The sequence below is a fragment of the Petaurus breviceps genome, unplaced genomic scaffold (genome assembly GCF_028583685.1).
Source record: "Petaurus breviceps papuanus isolate PSGF00001 unplaced genomic scaffold, PetGlider_PUasm1.0 90849, whole genome shotgun sequence".
In the NCBI taxonomy this organism is placed as follows: domain Eukaryota; kingdom Metazoa; phylum Chordata; class Mammalia; order Diprotodontia; family Petauridae; genus Petaurus; species Petaurus breviceps.
In genome coordinates this window covers 7,190,393-7,213,316 of record NW_027187361.1, presented here as the reverse complement: position 1 = coordinate 7,213,316, position 22,924 = coordinate 7,190,393, and the positions used below count along the sequence as shown (strand labels likewise).

The window sequence follows — 22,924 nt, the reverse complement described above, 5'->3', positions numbered from 1 at the left end:
TATGCATATGTATGTATGTACATATGTACATGTATATACATATATGTGAATATATCTATATTTATCTCTCTATCCATATACACACATACAGATACACACGTCTGTGTGTGTGATGCCGTATACAACTTTTTGCCCTTTCAAGTCACACCATCTTGTGTGAGGTAAGAATGCTCCCAAGAATACAGCCCAAGACCCTGTGAGACAATATCACCTTATTCTCTTAAGAGTTATGTTAATACATAGATCTCTGAATATGTACAGAATTTGATTCAAACTTGAGAGGTACCTTGTCCATCAACCTCTGTTCCCTTATTTCCATTCGTATCAGCTTTATCTTTCTAATATCTTTACCCTAATCTTTCATATTTTCCATTATGCCCTCTGGAACTATTTTTTTTTTATTGTGAACCAACTGTCATTCTTATATGTGTGATGCTCCCCTAAATTTACTCCAAATACTTTCGTGCATTTCTTTGTGTTAAATATGATATTCCCTTCCAAGAGAACACAAGCTGCTTGAAGTCAGAAATTGTTTTGGTTTGGCTTTCTATCCCCAGAACCTGTCATAGTGACACAGTGCAAGCATTTAAAGAGTGCTTGTTGAATTACATTGCATTGATGAAGCTAACTAACTCTAAACTCTGACCCTCTAATCTCTTATAAAAGACATGGGAGTGAGGAGTAGGCAGCACATATGTTTATGATGAGATGGAAGGCTGGCCTTGATAGGGATACAACTGCAGAATTACTCACCTTGGGACAGACAAAAGAAGAAGTGATCTCAAACACATAGGCCGGGCAAAGAATTTCAAGGCACAAAAGGTGATTGATTGGACGACTGAATAATAACTATGACCACCTCATAGATGTCAGGTACCCTCAACACAATAAAATACCTAAGTACCCCTAATAGAGTGAGAGCTCTACATTCAAGTTTTCCACTCTCCTCAAATATTGGAGGTGAATATTAAGAAGAAACTCATTACCTTATTAAGCTTCATTTGAATTCTCTTCATTAGGTTAGCCAGCAGCATTGTGGGTTTTAACAAAAATTGTGTTACACAGTCCAGACAAATAGTAGCAAAAGAAATTATAATCATAGCATATTTTCTTGAATTGGTATAAGTTATATCAAACATCTTTGACTACATTTTTTAAGAGCTTTCATAGAGTAAAAGCTACATAATCAAAATATAGCAAAGTAGAGAAAATTCTCATTGTTAAATTTTATAAAATTATTAGCAAAATTGTTATAAAGCCAATGGAATTATAACCACCTCTAACCTTTAAGAATCTTAAAAAGTTATTCACAATCTCTCTGGAAGATAATCTCTATTTAACATTTGGAAAAGTAGTTCAAGTATTTTACCTGGAAGGGGGAAATAAAATTCTGAGATGAATCCTCCTGGCCCTAGGCTTTTTCCACAAGACTTCCTATTTATTCTCTTTGTAAACACACCTAATGACCTGGCCAATTTACAATCAATGAAGTTTCTAGCGTGTGGTTAAGAAGATTAGGGCTATGCAGGGAGTGAGCCAGTTTCTCCTCATGCTAGGTGTAGTGATAGATAGATAGATAGACAGACAGACAGATAGATAGATAAATAGAAAGGTACATAGGTAGGTAGATAGATAGATATTTTTTTTAAAAGTTTATGAGGATATAAATTATTTTTTTCATAGATTACATTATTGCTATTGGGAATTTCTTTACTGTGAAATAAACTTACTTTCTAATTTTATTTTTAGATAGCCTATAAGCTCTGTCCAGTAAGGGATATGACAATATTTTTGTAATGGTAAGGGAATTTGAAGACATTTACTGATTTGAAAATATATTCTCTCCCCTAATAGGCTGAATGTGGTCACATGGAGCCTATGATGGGAGGAGTTTGCTGAAGGGTGGAGCAGAGCCCAATAGGAGACCTTTGCTTAGGGGAGGCTTGTTTTGCAGGAATACACTTCTTTTGTTACTTTACAATTAGTCAGTGGGTCACAAGCATTGTGATGTACTCTGACCCTGGAGAAGGCTACATATAACTCTGAGTTGAGGTTTTGCTTTGGGGCTCACTTATGGGAAGAGTCATGTGATTTAGCCAGCTGAGATTCTGGGTAGCTGTTGAGCTCCCTAGGTTTGAAAACCCAGATGTTGGTGTTTATCTCTCTGGTAATTAATTAAATGTATGTAATAGTCAGACAGCAAGAAACCCTGTGTGTTAGTTTGTTGAATTTTGTTATTTTCTCTGTCTGTATTTTTTGTAAACTTGCAAATTCTGTTCATATTCTTTCCCCCTGAACTAGGTAAATGATATATGTTTGATTAAACTAAGATTATTAACCCTTCTTTAGGTGTTTTCCTTTTGAAAAGCAAGTCAAAGAACCTGTACTAACAGCCAATCGTGGGTATGCTAGTGTGCTTGCAGTTACAATTTCCCATTTCAAAATGAGGATTTATGGTGAAAGTGTTTTGTTAAGTATTATGCAGAGCTCAGTGGCTTGTAAATTCAGCTTACAATCTTAAGCAGGATACAATACAGAAGCAGAGGATGTGTTCATATAATGTAACACTAAGGAATAAAGAAAGATTGATGTACTCAAATACTATTCCAGCCCCTCCTTCTTTTCTTGCCATTGTAATGAGCAAAGCTCCTTCTATTGAGAAGGTATATGGATACTTTGTGGTCAAAATTCTATAAAAGATACATAAGTTAGGCTCTCCTTCTATAGAAAAATAGGAGGTCCACTGCTACACATGGAAATACTATTGCAATGATAAAATGATGAATGTTTATTAAGTTCATGAAGACCCTCATAATTCTTTTTTCTCCAACATGAAGCTCCTCTTTACATATTTCTTCTAATCAAACCGATTTTCTCATCTTGATTCTTTTTTATTTCACTTATATGTATGCTTCAAACACAACTAAGACTCATATAAGTAAGCCCAAGTTCTCCAATATTTCCTAGTAATATGTAGAAAATATTAGGAAGCTCCTATGATATATTCAGTGGCAAACTTAAAGAAAGTCATTGACATGAATCATATAGGATGGACAGGAATGGATGGTTTCAGTCTTTATTACTGGAGCAAATACCCCCAGTAGTGAAATCACAGATTCATCAGAGTTTGGGAATAGTAAAAGTTAGTATATTCATGTTCTGCTGAGTAATTGAATTTGACTTCTGGGAGCATATGTGTGATTCTATACCTTTGTAGGGTTCTCAGTTCCTTGTGATACATGCATTTTGGTTTTTTAAAATGTACTCTTATATTTGCTCACTTGGTGGTAATTATTCTTTTACATTTTAGAATTTTTATGACATTTTGGTAACAAATAAAACAGGGTTTTGCTATCATGACAGCTGGAGTAAAGATTATATGTGTGTGTATACATATATAATAAGTGAAGAAGTATTTATTAAACACCTCATATGTGCCAAGCATTGTTCAAAATGCTTAGAATAAAAACATCATAGTGTGGCAATCTTTACCCTTTACTAACTTACATTACAATACTGGGAGGTAAAATATGCAAAAATCAGTGTCCACGGAACAGTGTTTTATTCTTGGGAGTCACAGGGATAGTGGGTGCAATTGACTATCTATATACATGCATGCATGCATTCACACATATATACATATAAATACATGTAAGTATATGTGTGTGGATACATGTATATGTGTTTATGTATTTAATGAGGCCTTTTTATATCAAGAAGAAAGTTTCTTTAAGTCTGAAAGGTAGGTATTGTTTCAAGAAGAGCAATGAAGATCAAATGCTACAGGGACCTCAGGGACATTGGGTGAATAATATATATTCTAAGAGTCCATATGTAATTAACAACCAGCCCATGCAATCTTCCATCTTCAACATCTAAGAAAGATTTTACAAGAAAAACAACATTTTTCTGGTGAAGATATTCTAGCCTAGAAAATTTCTGATGCTTAAATTTTAAAGTTTATACTGACTATAAATAAATAGTATAAATAGGTCACCTTTAATGGACACTATATGGATTTTACATGTTTGAAAGTTAAGTTCCTCTTTGCCCCTAAAAAAGTATTTTTTTCTTTTTTAGTTTTCAACATTCATTTAAAAGATTTTGTGTTCTAAATTCCCCCCCTCCCCAAGACAGCATGCAATCTAATACAGGCTATATATGCATATTCATATGGAACATATTTCCACTTTAGTCATGTTGTGAAAAAAAGGATCTAAATAAAGTGGAAAAATCTTGAGAAAGAAAAAAAAAACAAAAAAAAGTAAACAGTATACTTTGATCTGAATGCAGATTCCATTTTTTTTTTTTCTGGATATGTATAGTATTTTCCATCATGAGTCTTTTGAAGTTGTCTGAGATCCTTGTATTGCTTAGAAAAGGTAAGTCTATTAAAGTCATTAATCACACAATGTGGCTATTACTGTGTAACATATTCTGGTTCTAACTTCACTCAGCATCAGTTCACATAAATATTTCCAAACTTTTCTGAAATACAACAGTTCATCATTTCTTAAGGAACAATAGTATTCCATTACATTCATATACCACAACTTGTTCAGCCATTCCCCAATTGATGGATGTCACCTCAATTTCCAATTCTTTGGCACCAAAAAAAAATCTGCTATTAATATGTGGGTCATTTTCCCTTTTATATGTTCTCTTTGGGATGCAGATTTCTTAGTGGCATTACTGAATCAGATCAAAGGGTATGCACTGTTTGTTTGCCCTTTCAGCATAGTTCCAAATTGCTTTTAGAATGGTTGGATCAGTTCACACCTCCACCAACAATGTATTAGTTTTACAATTTTTCCACATATTCTCCAACATTTGTCATTTTCCTGTTTTTCATATTAGCCAATCTGATAGTTGTGATATGGTACCTCAGAGTTGTTTTAATTTGTGGTTCTCTAATCAATAATGATCTAGAGCATTTTTATATGACTATAGATAGTTTTAATTTCATCTGAAAGTTGAAATTGAAATTAACTGAAAGTTAATTTCAACTGAAAATCTGTTCATATGCTTTGACCATTTATCAATTGGGGAATGACTTGCATTCTTATAAATTTGACTCCGTTCTCTACATAGTTTAGAAATGATGCCTTTATCAGAGATACTGGCTGTAAAAAAATACTTTCTTTCTATTATAGGTTGCATTGACTTTGTGCAAAACCTTTAAAATTTAATATAATCAAAATTATCCATTTTGCATTTCATAATGCACTCTTTCTCTTGTTTGTTCATAAATTTTTCCCTTCTCCATATATCTGTCAGGCAAACTACTTCTTATTCTTCTAATTTGCTTATACTATCACCCTTTATGTTTAAATTGTGTACCCATTTTGACCTTATCTTGGGATATGGTGTAAGTTGCTAGTCTATGCCTAGTTTTTGCCATGCTATATTCCAGTTTCCCCAGCACATTTTGTCAAATAGAGAATTCCTATTCCGGATCCTGAAGTGTTTGGGTTTATGAAACAGTAAATTATTATAGTCGTTGACTACTGTGTCTTGTGTACCTAACCTATTCCTTATTGTAGAAAATAGTTTGTTAAAATTAATTCTGCAATTTTCCATATATTTTCTCTATACTCCTATTTTCATACTTGAATGTCCTTGTGATGACTTTGCTTAGTTGGACATCTGGCCAAACTTAAATGATTTTATTCATTATTATTTTTCTCTTCTTTATTAGATAGTATTGTTCAAAATTTCCATAATTCCTCCTCAGATTTTACACATGGGTTTATATTACCACCAAGTGATAACTTTGCAATCATGTCTCTGTAGTAAGTCAGAGATTTACTGACTTACTTGTCACTTTGTTGAGTAAAGCACTTTCTGTACTCTTCATCTTTCCTTGTGATAATTAAACTAAATTCGTTAAACTTCTTGATTAAATTACTACATCTAGTTCAGAGAAATAATGATTTTGCTCAAACAGGGAGTTTTGCTTTATGAGGTATGAATAGTGAATGTTCCATGGCTGGAACTAGAGTATACATATTTCATACTTATGGGACACCCCCAAGATCAATCTGAGCATAAATCCTACAATATAGGTATGGAATATCATCCACTGAGATCAATCTGACTTTGTAGCTTGCAATCACTTCTTTGTGTGACATTTCCCCCAGTAGAATATAAGCATCTTGAAGGCAGATACTTTATTGTTACCCCTTTTCTCAACAAGACTTAACACACAATTTGGCAAAAAGTAAATGCATAATGTATTGTTGATTAATTACTTGATTGACTAAATGATATCAGATATGCAGTGCCTCCTTTTGGACCCTCATGGAACCCAAAAGATAGATTTACAAAGTAAGTTGTAGGTTTCCCCCAAAACAGCAGGGACTGTTATAAAAAGAAATAGTATTCATCCATTGGCCTCTTGATCTACGAATTCTCAGAGAACAGAAAGCCTCACTATCATTCTGTATCATTTTTCAAATATAGAAGAAAAATTTATCTGAAAAAGTAATACATCAAAACAATTGACCTGAAAAGATTATAAGCCTCTTCTCTAAAAATTTTTACTTCTTCAGCATATATTGTGTCAAAAAATCTACCCACAGTCTTATTTGTTTTTATTGTTTTATCCTGATATCTTCCTCACATTTATTCCCACAGTTGGAGGAAGATTTTCATTTTTAATGTTTATATTTTGAAACTTCTATATGTTAAGTATGTAAATATTGCTTTTAAATAGCCTAGTTATAAGGGGCGGCCAGGTGGCTCAGCGAGTAAGAGCACCAGCTCCAGTGTTGGGATGACCTGGATCGAATCCCGGGCTCAGATACTCAGCACCACACCCAGAAATCACTGGCTGTGTAACCTTGAGCAAGTTACTTAACCCCAATTGCTTAAAAAAAAAATAGCCTAGTTATTTTTTAAACTGAATGTTTAATATCATCGCAACTATTTAATTTACTCATTAACTATATTTAAAATAGTTCAACACATAAAATATCATAACTGTTGAGCATTTCGCTTTTCTCAATGAGGATTCTTTGTCCTTCCATTCCCATTTTTATTTCAACTAATATGGTCATTTCAACATAATCTGTTCAACAAGTTTTCTATTGTTCTGTTTCTGTTTATTTCTTCTTTTGATTATTTAGTTAAGATCATGCCTGATTCTCTCTATTTACCTCATATCTCTCTCTTATAATTTAGAGGTGGTGCACTTAGAATTGCTAGGCCAAGAGTCAGAAAACTTAAGTTCAAGCTGTAAATAACTTAGCTATTCTCAGCAAAACAATGATTCTAGACAACCCCAAAGGACTCATGATGAAAAATGGTATCTGCCTCCAGATTAAGAATTGGTGGTATTTAAATACACACTGAAACATACTATTTTTCATTTACTTTCTTTCATTGGTTGTTTAAATTTTCTTCCACACAATGACTAATATGGAAATATATTTTACATGATTACACATGTATAACCTATATCTACTTGCTTACCATCCTACAGATGCAGAGAAGAGGGAGGGAATGATAGAATTTGGAATTCACAACTTTATAAAAGAATGTTGAAATTGGGTTTTCCAGGCAATTGGAGAAAAAAAATTTAAAAATATTAAAAAAATGAAAAATTTGAATTCAAATCTGGCCTCAGTCAATCACTGCCTATGTGGGCCTGGGCAAAACACTTATACTCTTTTTACCTCATTTATTTTTCCAACTGTACAATGGAGATAGTAGTAGTCTTTAACTCCCACAGTTATAGAGGGAGGGAAATGAGAAAACATACATAAAGCAAGAAAAACTCAACTCAATGCCTGGCACGTAGTAGATGCCATAGAAATGTGTTTGTTCCCCTGCTTTCCCTTGATATTGTTATGATATTAGTTTTAACTATGCAAATCATTTATTTAAACATGCTCCTACTATTGAACATTCAGGTTATTTTTAGATCTCACAATCACAAATAATGTTATGAACAACATGATAATAATAATTCTTATTTATTTATTTCTGATAATACTTTTAAGGTATATTCTTTTTTTTGCCTTTTTTTGGGGGGGGGGCAATTGGGGTTAAATGACTTGCCCAAAGTCACACAGCTACGTTTTGTGTTAAGTGTCTGAGACCGAATTTGAACTCATGTCCTCCTGACTCCAGGGCCAGTGCTCTATTCACTGCGCCACCTACCCACCCCTTTTAAGGTATATTCTTAAGGAGAGAATTATTGGGGGAAAGATAGAATTTCAGAAAGAAAAACATTTCAAATCTTCATAATTAAAGACTTATACTGTCTTACATAAGGCCTTATCATGTATAAAGGAGTTTCTTTACTATATTTTATGAATACTTAACATTAAATGTTCATAGGAGCATTGGGGAAAAAATCATTAGTGGCTCTGAAAGTTTCACCTTAACTAATGAAGACTGAATTAATGTATCATGGAACCATATATTAACAAGGCTATTCCTCAGAAGCACCTAAGATTTATGAGATTGCTAGCTGCAGAATTTGGATAGGTGTTCCATTTCAAAATTGAAAATTTAAAGCAATTTTTCTTTTATTAATTGAATGTCACTTTATTTTAAGGAATCATTCTGCCTATCGCAATTCATTAATACTCTACAAAGAAACAGAAACAATTTGTTGAGAACTCACCCATAGAGCAGGAGTTATTCTATGGTGATTTGCTTATATCAGCAATGAGGAAAGCATGTAATTGCTTCAAACCAACTGCTTTCCAATTTGCACACTATCTGACATGTGATGATTAGTATCTCCAAGTCTGATATCGACAATTTGATTTGTGTGCCATGCCATGCACATAGTAGGCACTCAATCAAAGGTTGTTGAATTGAAGGGAACTTGTAAAATTAGCTTTTACAGTGAAGAAAGGAAACAAGTTTTATGATAATTCCATATTTAAATTTTATTAAATTGTATGGATATTTCAGACAAAATTATTAATTAGGAGGGAGGTGTATGGTAGAAAGAAAAATGTCTAACATTCAGGCAATTATTTTATTTTTATTTTCTTCTTTACTTTAAGAGCATAGATATAAGTAAAAAAAGTTTAAACAGGAAAATTTAATATATCATTTCCAGAATCAGATGGAAAATATTATGAAACTACAGAATTTGATAGTAATTAAAATCAGCATTAAACATTTGTTTCATCTCAAACATATACGAGCCTTCTTTCATAATCATTAAATTTACTTTTTATTATTAATTTGTTATATTATAAAATGTTTTTTGAGTGTCTAGGGAAAAACAAAAACTGACAAAAAAAGCAACTGTCATAAGAAAAAGCATAAAACTAAGCACCCCCCAAGAGGATTTAGTTTTGTCTCCTGGTGACACCCCCTCTATTCAATGGCTCTTAGAGTCTGAGTCTCTGATGAGGCTCAAATAGACACAACATATGACAATGGGAGGAAGATAGCCAAGTCAACAATATTGTTATATAAACTAACCCTTTGAAGAGTACAGCCAGTATTTCTTGCCAAAAAGTTAATACTAGTGGGGAAAAAAAAGTATTCCTAAAAGGATAGTAAATAATGTTTATTAATTTATTTCGTGTGTACTTTTTTTTGTTACCATGGTAGTAGACATAGTAAGAATAACAACTGTAATAACCATAGTTATAATTAGGGAAAAGGCTGCCCAGATTGTCATTTAAGACCAATGTGTAGTTTTATAAATCTGACAAACTTAAGAATTTCGCATGTTCAGTGCTTTCTTTGGGGTTCTTAAAAATAACTTGCCCTTCTTTCCTACAAAATCAATTCTATATCTTATGAAGAAGATAAATATCTTATGAAGAGATATAAAACTCTCTTCCAACAGCTTTCTATCATTATTTTTTTCTATTTAGAGGGATTTCTTAAAGGAAAAATTAAAATGTTTTAGATGATAAATTTCTGAAGTTATGTTAAGATTTAGATATTGAAGAAAAAATTAAAATATATGATATTCATAGTATTTTTTCACCTTATTTGTATAGATAAATATGTATGCAGTTATGTATTATGTGGGTAGGAAGATAGATAATTTGATGAGTGGATGGATGGATGGGTAGATAGATTGCTAGACAAACCCTTATTCACAAAATTGACACATGTAGAATTACACCATAACAGTAGAATTAAGTATTTATCATATTTAATCAAACTATTTTTATATCAATACAGGTGATTTAAGAAAAATGCTTAATGTAACTAAGAAATTATTTTAGTGGAGGACCTTATCTTTTTAATTGTCAAATCTGAAAAAAAGTAAAGTAAGAATGATTAAAAGGAAAAAAATGTATTTATATTTATAATATGTGATGTGTGTCCTGCTTTATTAGGTTTTTGTGAGATGACAATAACCATGGGTTTTAAAAGGTCATGCCAGAACAATATTAGTACTATTAAGTTGTGTCTACTAACTCTATAAGACCTCATATACTCACGTGGCATTGTACTGCATCTGCTACTTGATTAATATCCTACCTAAATATATATAAACTCATTAAAAGGAGAAGGGATACCATTTGATTGTTATTGTTGCCATTGTTTTCGTAGTTGTTATTTTTGGCAATGGTAATCCCTTATACAGTTGTATGTAGAAAATTCAAAGTCAGATAGACCTCTTTCTCTTTTGCAGTGACAATAATAAATTGCCAGAAAAGAGGGCAAAAGGTCCTACTGATCACATAGCTCTCAGACTACTTAAAAATATTGATTCCATGTTTTATGTGCAACCTATGTCCAAGGACCAGCACATAATATTGGATGGGAAGAAATAAATCACATTTATATCAATATTCTGGCTATATATCAAACAAAACTGTTAAGTTGCAGCTAAATGGAAAGACAATGAAGAGGTCTTCTTTAAAGTGGTGAATAAACAGTTGAAATCAGTCTGTATCCAAAGGCTATATATGAAATATTATTTAATGGACTCTTTAGCCTTCTAACCTTGAAATGCTCATAATGAGGGTAAGCAAATACACCATCATGAAGGTAATTGAAGATCTTATGGCAACTTCTGTTATGGGAAATGAAAAAATCAATGCTCATTAAAGAGTGTCCAATTGTAAGTCAAAGGGCACCTTGATACTACATGACATTGATGTGAAGGTGGGAGCAATGGATATGACATCAAGAAATAGGCTGGAAAATGAACCAAAAAGAAGAACCTGACCATATATAAAGTTACTATGGTGACAAGGAACATCAAGCAACAAACTAAGAAGACAGCAAAATCAAATAGCTACATGCACAGCTTTGAAGACAACTGTGAATTGGTCAAGGTCCCAAAAAGAATCCTCCTCCTCCAAAAAAAGTTCCAAAAGAATGCTAAAACTCAAACAAGAAAGGTAGGAGAAAATTGGGAAAAGAAATGAGAATGATAAATGACAATTATAAAAAAGAGTCAACAGTTTGTTTTTTAAAAGGTACAAAAATACTCAAGAAAATAACTTTTAAAAATGAAATTTGCCAAATGGCAAAAAAAAAAGCACAAAAAGCCATTCATGTGAAGAATTCCTTGAAAAGCAGAATTAGAAAAATGAAAAAAGACAAAAAATTCATTGAAGAAAAGAACTTCTGAAGAAGTAAAATTCCCCAAATGGAAAAAGAGGTACAAAAACTCACTGAAGAAAATAACTCTTTAAAAGTCAGAAATATTGGGGCAGCTAACTAGTGCAGTGAATAGAGAACCAGCCCTGGAGTCAGAACAACCTGAATTCAAATCTGGCCTCAGAAACTTAACCAAAACTAGCCATGTGACTTTGGGAAAGTCACTTAACCTCAATTCCCCTCCAAAAAGCAAAAATTAAAAAAAGTAGAAACAAAGTCAGAAAAATGCAAGTAGAAGCTAGTGACTCTATGAGACACCAAGAATCCATGAAAATACATCAAGCAAATTTAAAAAATGAAGAAAATGTGAAGTATCTCATTGAAAAACCAATTGACTTGGGGCAGCCAGGTGGCTCAGCGAGTAAGAGCACCGGCTCCAGTGTCGGGACGACATGGAGGTCGAATCCCGGGCTCAGATAGTCAGCACAACACCCAGAAATAACTGGCTGTGTAACCTTGAGCAAGTTACTTAACCCCAATTGCTTAAAAAAAAAAAAACCCAAAAACAAAAACAAAAACAAAAAACAATTGACTTGGAAAATAGACTGAGGAGAGATAATTTAAGTGTTATTGGATGACCTGAATGTCATAATCAAGTAAGGAGACTATATATAATCTTTAGAGGGAAAATTGATGATTGAGGACCAGAGGATAAAATACAAATTGAAAGAAATCCAACAATCACCTGAAAATTTTCCCAAAATGAAAATTCTCAGGAATATAGACAAATCCCTCTACTCTCAGGTCAAGGAGAAAATATTGCAAACATTCAGGAATAAACAATTCAAATATTATGGAGCCAAAGTCAGGAAAACACAATATTTAGCAGTTTCCACATTAAAAGATCTGGGCATTTAAAATATAATATCCCAGAAGACAAAGGAGTTATTATCACCCATGCAGCAAAACTGAGTATAATCCTTTAGCAGGCAAATGGATATTTAATTAAATAAAGAACTTTCCAACATTCCTGATGAAAAGATAAGAGCTGAATAGAAAATTTGATTTTCAAATGAAATATGCAAGAGAAAAAGAAAAAGATGAAAAGAAATAGAAATCATAAGGGAATAAATAAGGGTAAAATGATTACATTCTGTATGGGAAGATGATAATTAAACACTTAAGAGCTTTATCATTATTAGGGTAGATAGAATGAGTATTGATAGAAAGCATGAGTGGACAGCATGAAAAAGAAGGGGTAAAAGAGGGAGGCTTTTACAAAGAAGGGGAAGATGAGGAGAAGTAATGGGTAATACTTGAATCTTACTTTCATTTAAATTGGCTCAAAGAGGGAGTGATCTACACATTAAGGTGGGTATATAAATTTGTCTTTATCCCACAAAGAACTAGGAGGGGAAGGGAATAAAAAAGGAGAATGGAGATGGATTAAGGGAGATAGTAATTAGAAGCAAAACAGACATTTGATGAGGAAGAAGGGAGAGACAAAGATAGAGACAGAGAGAAATAGAGATAGAGAATAAAAGATAAACAGAAACAAATTATAGGTGGAACTAGGCAGGTAATTATGACAACTGTGAATTGTGAATAGGATAAACTCACCCATAAAATGTAAATAGATAGCATGATACATTAAAAAACAGGATCCAAAAATAGGTTGTTTGTAAGAAACACACTTGAAACAGAGACACATATAGAGTGCTTGAATTGAATCTATTATTGTTCAAGTGAAGTAAATTAAAAAAAACAGGGGTAGCAGTCATGACTTCAAAAAAAGCAAAATCAAAAATAACATAATTAAAAGAAATAGGGAGGGTTCTAGGAAGATGGCAGTGAAGGTCAGAAAATTCCAAGCTCTCAAGATTTCCCCACACCCCCCACGGTCTGGCTCTGGGTGGTAAAGGCCACGGATAAAAGGCGCCGGCGGAGGCCTCTGGGATCGGGTCATACTTTTGGTTTCCTGACTGCTACTGTTGCGGTCTGGGAGCGCACGCTGCCTGTCTTTGTGGGCTTGGAGCCCGCCCTCCTTGCAGTCATGTCCTCTGGAAATGCTCACATTGGAAAACCGGCCCCTGACTTCCATACCACTGCCGTGGTCGATGGGGCTTTCAAGGAGATGAAGCTGTCAGACTATAAAGGGAAGTATCTGGTCCTATTTTTCTATCCGCTGGACTTCACCTTTGTATGTCCTACCGAGATCATCGCCTTCAGTGATCGGGTCTCTGATTTCCATCAGCTGGGCTGCGAAGTCCTCGGTGTGTCTGTGGATTCCCAGTTCATTCACCTGGCCTGGATCAACACCCCTCGAAAAGAGGGTGGCCTGGGACCTTTGAAGATCCCCCTGCTGGCAGATGTAACCAGAAACCTAGCTCGAGATTATGGGGTGCTGAAGGAGGATGAAGGCATTGCCTACAGGGGCCTCTTTATCATTGATGCTAAGGGCCTTGTCACTGTCAATGAGCTGCCTGTAGGGCGCTCAGTGGATGAAGCTTTGCGACTAGTGCAAGCATTCCAATACACAGATGTGCATGGAGAAGTATGCCCGGCAGGCTGGAAGCCTGGAGGAGACGCTATCAAGCCCAATGTGGAAGACAGCTAGGAGTATTTCTCGAAGAACAACTAGGCAAACAATGTTGCTGCTTTCTTTGCTCCGGTGGCAAACCTCCATATGGTGAAGGAGGCTTCTGCCCCTCTTGGGTAGTGGCCCTTGCCCCAAATTTCCTCTTAATCTCTTTTCCCCCTTGGAGGGGGGGTGGTGGCAGGTATGGGAGAGGAGGAAGGGGCCTATGTCTAATAAACCTATGGGAAAATCCAAAAAAAAAAAAAAAAGATTTCCCCACACAAAAGGGTTAATGTGGGTGGAGATAAATAAGAACAGGGACATAACCCCAGTCTTCCCTGAACAATTTGAGAACATCTGAAAAAGAATCCCAGGGTGAGGTTTGGTCCCTGTGAAGAATAAACACCTCCAAATGAAGTTCCATTTTAACTACAAGTTACAAGTCTCTTAAACAAGTGGCAAGTCCTGGGGTTAGCTGGTTTGAGAAGCTGCCTCTATGCCAGTCACCAGAACTTTTACCCCTGGTATAATAAGGGCAGTTGGGTGTTTGAGATCAGGAAGATCTAGGGAACCTCTGCTGACCAGGAATGCCAGACCCAACTGTGCTGCTAAGAGCTACAGGTGCAAGAAGGAACCAGCACATGCCTGGTGAGTACAGAAACAGTGGGGCAGAAATCTCCTCACTCTGGGCACTTACAGTGGGTTGGAGGTTTGGCTTTGATTTCAGAGTAGAGGGAAGAATGGAATATCTGGGGCAAGAAACAGCATTTCCCATACACCAGGGCTAGAGGTGACTACAGATAATTAAGCTATCTCCACAAAAAAATGCACAGGCAAAGGAGAAAGAATACACCATAGAAACATATTATGGGAATAGGGATGACCAGGATTCATCTTCAGAGGAGTATAATGAAATAAATAAACCCCCCAAAAGTAATGTCAAATGGTCACATGCTCAAAAAAAATCAAAGGAGATCTTAAAAAGTCTTTAAAAATGAAATGGCAGAAAAGGAGAAACAACTAAAAAAATAAAATAAGAATAATCCAAGAAAAACAAGAAGGTTATGAAAGAAAAGTCAACCAAATTGAAAAGGAGATCCAGAAACTTAAGGAAAAAAAATGACACCTTGAAAATGAGAATTGGACAAAGAGAACTCAGTGAAATTATAAGAGATTAAAATTATTAAACAAAATATGAATAATGAAAAAATAGAAGAGAGAGAAAAACATCTTAGAAGAAAATGAACAGATTTGGAAAATAGAACAAGAAGGGAAAATTTAAAAATAATTGAACTAACTGAGAGCTATGATCAAAAAAGAATCTTGATACAATAATGGAAAAAATACTTAAGGAAAATTGTCTTGAAGCATTAGAACAAGGGGGTGAGGGGGAGTAGAAATAGAAGAAATCCATTGAAAGCCTATTTAAAGAGATCATATAAGGAAAATTCATAGGAAAATCATAGTCAAATTCTGAAGCCTCCAGCTCAAGGAAAAAAATGTTAAAAGCATCGAGATTAAAACAATTTAAATATGATGGTACCACAATCAGAATTACACAAGACCAAGCAACAGAGATATCAAACAACTTCACGTCTTGGAACAGAAGGTATCTAAGACCAACATCACTGGGTATGACCAAAAATATCATACCCTGCAAAATTAAATAGCATCTTGAATTTTTAACAATGAACATTTGATAAACTTTCAGACTTTTATGACTTTGTTTAAAAAAACCCGAACTTAATAGATGATTTGACATATAAGAACCAATGTAAATGTAAGGTATATAAGAAAGACTGGTTATAAGAGATCCATAAGGACAGACTGTTTACATTTTATGTATGTAAAATGTGTGTCTGAGATTCTTATTGCTAAATGGGTAGTTCATAAGAAAGATTGGGGGTAAACCTGGGTATATGAATTTAAAACGTAAAACTATATAGGAATAGCTTAAAAGAATAATTATTTTATACAAATGAGGTGCAAGAGAAAGAAATGATACACGGGATTTAGATGGGGTGGGGAAGGCTGGTAGTTTTGGTAGGATACTTTCATCAGGAATGGGTTTAAGAGGGAACAATACATACATACATACATACATACATATATACACACACATATATTTAAAAGAGAATAAAAGTATTCTAGATTCAGAAGAAATATAATGGTATTGGAAAAGGTAGTGGGGAGAGGAAAAGGAGGGATTTTTAGCGGGAAGCATGAGAGAATAGGTAAATAGGGTAAAAGGAGGGTGTTTTGATTTATGGAAATGGGAGGATAGGGGAGGGATCCTTGGAGGGGGATAGATCATAGGAGAACAAGGTATTGGGTAAAAGTAAAGTAGAATAGATAGGAGGGATAGGAAACAAGAGATATGCACATATGTAAGAACAAAAATCAGGAGTAGAATAGATTTGGGAAAGTATATGTCTATGTATGTATGTGTGTGTATATATATATAGAGATATATATATATATGTTCATGAATATATTTGTAGTTATGGAGAAATATCAAAACTTTATTGTGGCCTTCAGGGGGGGGAGTTGGGGAGGGGGAGGGAAAAAAGAAGAAAGTCAAAAAGTGCACAGCAGAGAACAAAAGAAAACTCACAAGGGAGCAAAGATGGACAATTCTCAACACAATGAGCATTATTTATCATAAAGGCTTTCTTGCAATGAAAATTTATTGTTATATATTTTCAATCTTATCTTATGCTGTGTCATGCATACAATATGCTTTTTTCTTTCTAACTTTATATTTAAGTTCCAATACTTAATTTACAATTCGTTTTTTTTTCTTTTCTCTATTCTCTATTTGTATTCTGGCATTTGAGTCTAAAATAAAATTTTGAGGAAAAAAAAACAAGAAAGAAAGAGGGAAACTATATTTTGCTAAAAGGTACCATAATTAATGAATTAATAGCAATACAATGTTTATATGAACCTGCCAGTATATCATCTAAATTCTTAAAGGAAAAGTTAGATGAGTTACAGAAATCAATAGAGAGAAAAAATATAGTAATTAGCACCTCAAGTTACTCCTCTCAGAACCAGAGAAATTTAAACAAAATGAAAAGTAAAGGAGATGAATAGATTTTTTAAAAAATTAAATATGACTGACCTCTGGAAAAAAACTGCATGTGAATAGAATGAAACAAACCTTCTTCTCAATGATTCATGGCACCTACACAAAAAGTGAATGTACATTATGACATTTGAACTTTACTACAAATTCAGAAAAGCTGACAAATTAAATCATTCTTTTCATATTGTAAGGCAGCAAAAAAATATATTCAATATAAGGCCATGGAAAGATATATCCACAATAAAATAGAAACTAAGTAATCTAATCTTAAAGAATGAGTAGGTCAAAGAACAAATTATAGAAACAATCAATAATTTCATTACAGAGAATGACAATAATGAGAAAACATACCAAAATTTTTGGGAACCAAGCAAAGCAGTACTTAGGGGAAATTTTATATTTGTACATTCCTACTTCAATAAAATAGAGAAAGAGCAGATCAATGAATTGAGCATGAAATTAAGGAAAAAAAAAACTTTGAAAGTCCAAATTCAAAATCACCATTTAGACACTGAAACAAGAATCCTGAAAATCAAAGGTGTGATAAATAAAATTTAAAGTAAGAAAACAACCAGTGGTAAATAAAATTTGAAACTGATTCTATTAAAACCAATTAAATGGATAAATATTTAGTATTTTTTCAATTTAGAAAAATACAAAATTATGGTGATCAAAAGTTGTAAAGGTAAATTCACACACAATGAAGAGAAAATTTTGGCAATTATTACGAACTAATTTACCCAGTTTTAGACCAATACATCTGACAGTCTAAGCATAATGGATGAATATGTGAAAAATAAAAATTGAGCATATTAACAGAAGCCCTAATTTAGAAAAAGAAGAAATTGAACAAGTCATCTAAAAGTCTCCCCCCCCAAAATTGCCCTGGATCAAATGGATTCATAAGTGAACTATACAGAACATTTAAAGAACAACTAATCCCAATACTGTATAAACTGCATTGTATTCAGTAACTGTAATATTCTAAGATGATCAACTCTGAATGACATCAATTCTCAGTAATATAATAATCCAAGGTAATTCTGAGAGATTTATGATGGAAAATGCTATACACCTCTACAGGAAGAATTAATGAATCTTAATGAAGATCAAAATATATTTTTGTTTTAGTTTATTATTTTTCTTGCTTTTGTTTTGGTCTCCATTTTTTGTAACATGGCTAATATTGAAATATTTTATAAGACTACAGAATTATGATCCATATCAAATTGCTTGCAAGGAGAGGTGAGAGCAAGAGATTTTGGAATTCATTTTTTTAATGAGTGTTAAAAATTTGTTTACATTGAGAAGAATTGAGAAAAATAAAAATTAAATGTAAAAAAGAATAAACTAAGGAAGTATTGGCCATACCAAGAAAAAAATAACATTGCAAAATAATAAGCCTGATTGTATCTTACACCCCCAAAATGTATTGTTTACTGACTCATTAGTGATTTCAGAATCCCTCTTTCTCTGTACATTCATATCATGTATTATTCAGAGGAAAAGACAAAAATATTTTTAAAGGCTGAGCTGAGAAGGCTTGTTAGGAAATTTGAAAAGGTTTAGCCTTATGTCTTTAAAAAAAGCTATGAATAATGAAAAATTGAAAACAACAAAAGTAAAGACAATGGCTAACTATTTCTTAGAAAATTTTTACAAATTCAAAGTAGTTATTACTATTTAAAGTCAAAAGGGTTTTAGGACTAACTCATCCGGGAAACATCCAATTCCTTTGTGATCCAGGGACATATAACAGTAAAGACTAAATAAGAAAGATAGATTAGTAGATTGTTTGTAAAACTATAATGACAAAGCAGTAAAAAAAAAACTGGGAAAGTTATCCTGAAGTGAATTTTGCAGGAAGTAAACTTGATTTAGACAACACTGAGTGTATTGGTAGATGAATTTGGAAGGAGAAAAAAAGGAGAAAAGAAAGTAATGGATCAGCCGTTCTTTCTGTGATAATCTCTACTCTTTAGAACCAACAAGGAAATCCCCAAATTGAAGGTCATGACTTTAACACCCAGTTTATTATGTAAGGAAGTGGTAATAGCATGTAAGAAATGGTTGTTGGCAGTCACTGAATCTTACAGGTAGAATCTCTGATGGAAAAAACACAATTTTAAAGGTACTAATTGGGATAATTTTCAAGGAATTTCAAAAGTAAATGATCTAAACTTTGAAAATGATTAACAAAAGGTGGTTAAATGGTCATGGTAAAATATAAGCTCCCTGGAACAGGGACTTTTCACTTTTGCATCTATGTATTTACCTTTTAGAACAGTACCTGGGCAAATAGTAAATACTTGCTAAATGTTTATTAATTGAGCTATCTCCTTTTTTATCTCTATAGAATATTTTTTTTTTGCTAAAAGTTTGTGGGTCAGGAATATCCTTTGGTAAAATTTTTACATATCACTTGCTTGGAACGGGTGAAAGGTCTTTTCTATTTGTTGAGGAACACTTAGAAGGCCGAATATTAATATTGTCAGGTGCTCTGGGTTGAGGCATGAGTCAAAATAATGATCTTCAAAGAATGCCTTCTATAAAACATTGCTTTTTAAATAAGACAGTGGAGTCATGTGATTATGTTAGGACATCAGGTGCATCAGGGGACTTCACTGACCCTCCAACATTGAAATAGATGAGTTCCTGAAAAATACTAAGAGTTAAAGGAGTGCAAGCCAAAAAAAGTGGAAAAGTTGCAGAGTTCCTATACAACCGAGTTTCTAGATCAGCATAGGAGTTTCTGAACCAAGCAGAAATAATCTTAGACTAAGTGAGAATTAGAATTTAGGAGAGCAAGGATCAGAGCTCTGAAGTGAGGTGAAACAGTGAGAGATTTTACCCATCCTGACATTTGTATTCTAAATGATTTGTATGGGTCAGACTGAGAAGTTTCTAGTCATCTCAGCTGCTTTGGAGTCTTGAAGATAGAGATGCCCATGTGCTATACATATGGGAGATTGCATGAACTTTGGAGATACCAGAGTGGGTGTCTGGGTTGCTTGAATATCTAGAAATTCCAAATTCTTTCCCTTTCAGGGGATTATCATACATGTGATATAAAAAATTCAAGTTCTAAAAGCATGGGGGTACTATATGCCTTGGAAGCAAGCCCAAAAGTTCCTGCATGATCCACCAGAGCTAGGAAAGGTAACGGACAATAACACTGATGAGATGTTATATGTAAATAAATGTGAACCCTCTATGTTTGGAATTTAAAAAGCAAGGTTCAATTCCAGCTCTGTCATCTGCTCACCATGAAATCTAACAGCTCTGCCTTGACTTCAGAAAAACCTGGAAAGGCCTACATGAACTTATGCTGAGTGAGGGAAGCAGACCCAGGAGAACATTGTACACAATTACAGTCACATTGTGGCTTGACTAACTTTGATAGACCTGGCTCTTCTCAGTAAGACAGGATTCTTAGAAAACTCCAAAAGGCTCATGATGGAAAATGTTATTATCCACATGCAGATCAAAGCATGCTATTTGCTCCCTCTTTTGTTTGGTTTCTTCTTTCTCATGGTTCATCTCACTGGTTATAATTCTTCTTTGCAATATGACTAATACAAAAATATGTTTAATGTGAGCATATATGTAGAGCCCATATCAGATTGAATGCCATCTTTGGGTGGGGGGAGTTGAGGAAAGGTGAGAACATTTGAAAATCAAAGGTTTGTGGAACTGAATGTTGTAAACCAAAGATAAATAAATAAAGTTGCTCTACCTCTTTGGAAATAAGTTCATATCTTGAAAATAAAAAGGTTAGGAGTGGCTAGGTGGCACAGTGAACAGAGCACCAGCCCTGGAGTCAGGAGGACCTGAGTTCAAATACAGCCTCAGACAACACAAAATCTATCTATGTGACTTGGGCAAGTCACTTAAACCCAATTGCCCTCCAAAAAAAAAAAGCAAAATAAAGGGGTTAAAAATAAAAGGAAATGATTTCTGATATGCTTTCAAATTCTGATTTAATGTTATGACTAGGAGAATAGGCTAAGGTCAATGAATTTTGCCAGAATCAATGAAGGGTATGAGTGAGCTATGAAAGTCAAAAGTCTGCATGATGGTCAATCCATTTTACCAACTTTAGTGAAAACATTGGATGAAATAGAGGAGCAAACAAGAATCCAGGGGAAAATATTAGAAAAATTGGGATAGTAAGAGGGAAAGGCAAAAGAAAAAAAAAGTATCCTGATTTGATTAGATATGGGAACACATCCAAAGAAAGAACTCCAGCGTCATAGGTCAGATTTTAACACTCAGAGCGGGCAAACATAATAGGTCAGGGTAACAGCTGAATCAGAAACAATGAAACCTGACAAAATTTTTGCAGACAACAGAGCCTTTTGATGGCCTTGCTCAGACCTTGAGGCTCTCCCTCCTTCAAATTTTTAATAGTTCAGAGAGAGGGTTAGTACTGAAAGAGAGTAAAAAATATCTTAGGTTATAAACTACCATTTTCTATAACATCTTTATCCTTCCCATTGAAACACCATTATTCCATATTTTTCTTCTCACAATATTAATCTTCTCCCATATCTTCAAACCCATAAACCATGATAGTTGGGGATCATGTTACAATTTGTTCAGAGATGGCCTATTTAGCTATTATGAAGCTGCAAATACTCTCCACCAAGAACCATGATAGTGACCAAGATAGTAAATGCCTTAATATGGTATCATACATGGAATCCTTAAATACATATGATTTGCTAGCTAATACAAAATAAATGTATGAAAGAAAGGATAGTGGTTTTCAAATAGATATCACCGCCATAAAAAAGTGGGTTTAGACCTCTTCCTAACAGTTCCAAAATGAAGAATTGGGACAAATGTTTGGAAGTTCATGCAATGAAGATTTGGGAAGAAAATAAGAGAGATTTTTCTGAACAATTAGAATTAAACATGTAATTGAGGTTCATATTCCCTTTCATACTTCACTGATCTTTTTCATAAGAACACTTGTAAGCTAGTGTTTCAACATTTCCACAGTTATTTAGCACTAAACATGCATATTACTTTAATGTAATAGAACATAAAATCTTGACTTAATGTAATGCAGCTATGAACACAGGCTTAACATACAACAGAATATAACCCTAGCTTAACATGCAGTGTTACATAAATGTCAGCTTAAAGCATGATATTTCATAAAAATTACTTTTCCTCCTAATGGAGTCCTGTTCAGCAAGCCTTACACTAATAGTTACATAGGTATAAGTACAATATGATGATCTGAACCTCTATGCATCTTTTCCATCAACCATAAACTTCAATTTGATTTGCAGAATAACTTCCTTAATATTCAGAGTAAATCCTCTCATGCCTGTACATTATTCCCACGAAAAGATCCCCCATAAGACCAAAAGCTGATAGAGTAGGAGCAAATATTTAACTCAATGCTCTTTCTCTCACTTTGAAATTAAATTTTATTTCTAATTAAGCTAAATTTACTCTTTCTCCTCTCTATTACAGTTGAATATCATGTATGTGAACAAAATTATGCTGGTTTATTCTCACAAACTTTCCAAATTATTTGTATATCAGACTGCCATTTTAAGACATTCTTTTCAATATGTTTCTTATCTTGTCAATTTCCAAAATTCATTAAAAAATTTTTCAAAATGGATTATGTTGACATCATTCTCTTAAAATTTATAATGGATATGTACCTAAGAGGAGGTAGATAATATGGTGGATATCAA

At 33.7% G+C, this 22,924-nt stretch overlaps 1 pseudogene; it reads left to right on the top strand.

The window, feature by feature from the left end:
* The first annotated feature begins 13,431 nt into the window (after nt 1-13,431).
* On the top strand, nt 13,432-14,361 carry LOC138149823 (peroxiredoxin-2 pseudogene; annotated as a pseudogene).
* The last annotated feature ends 8,563 nt before the right edge of the window (nt 14,362-22,924 follow it).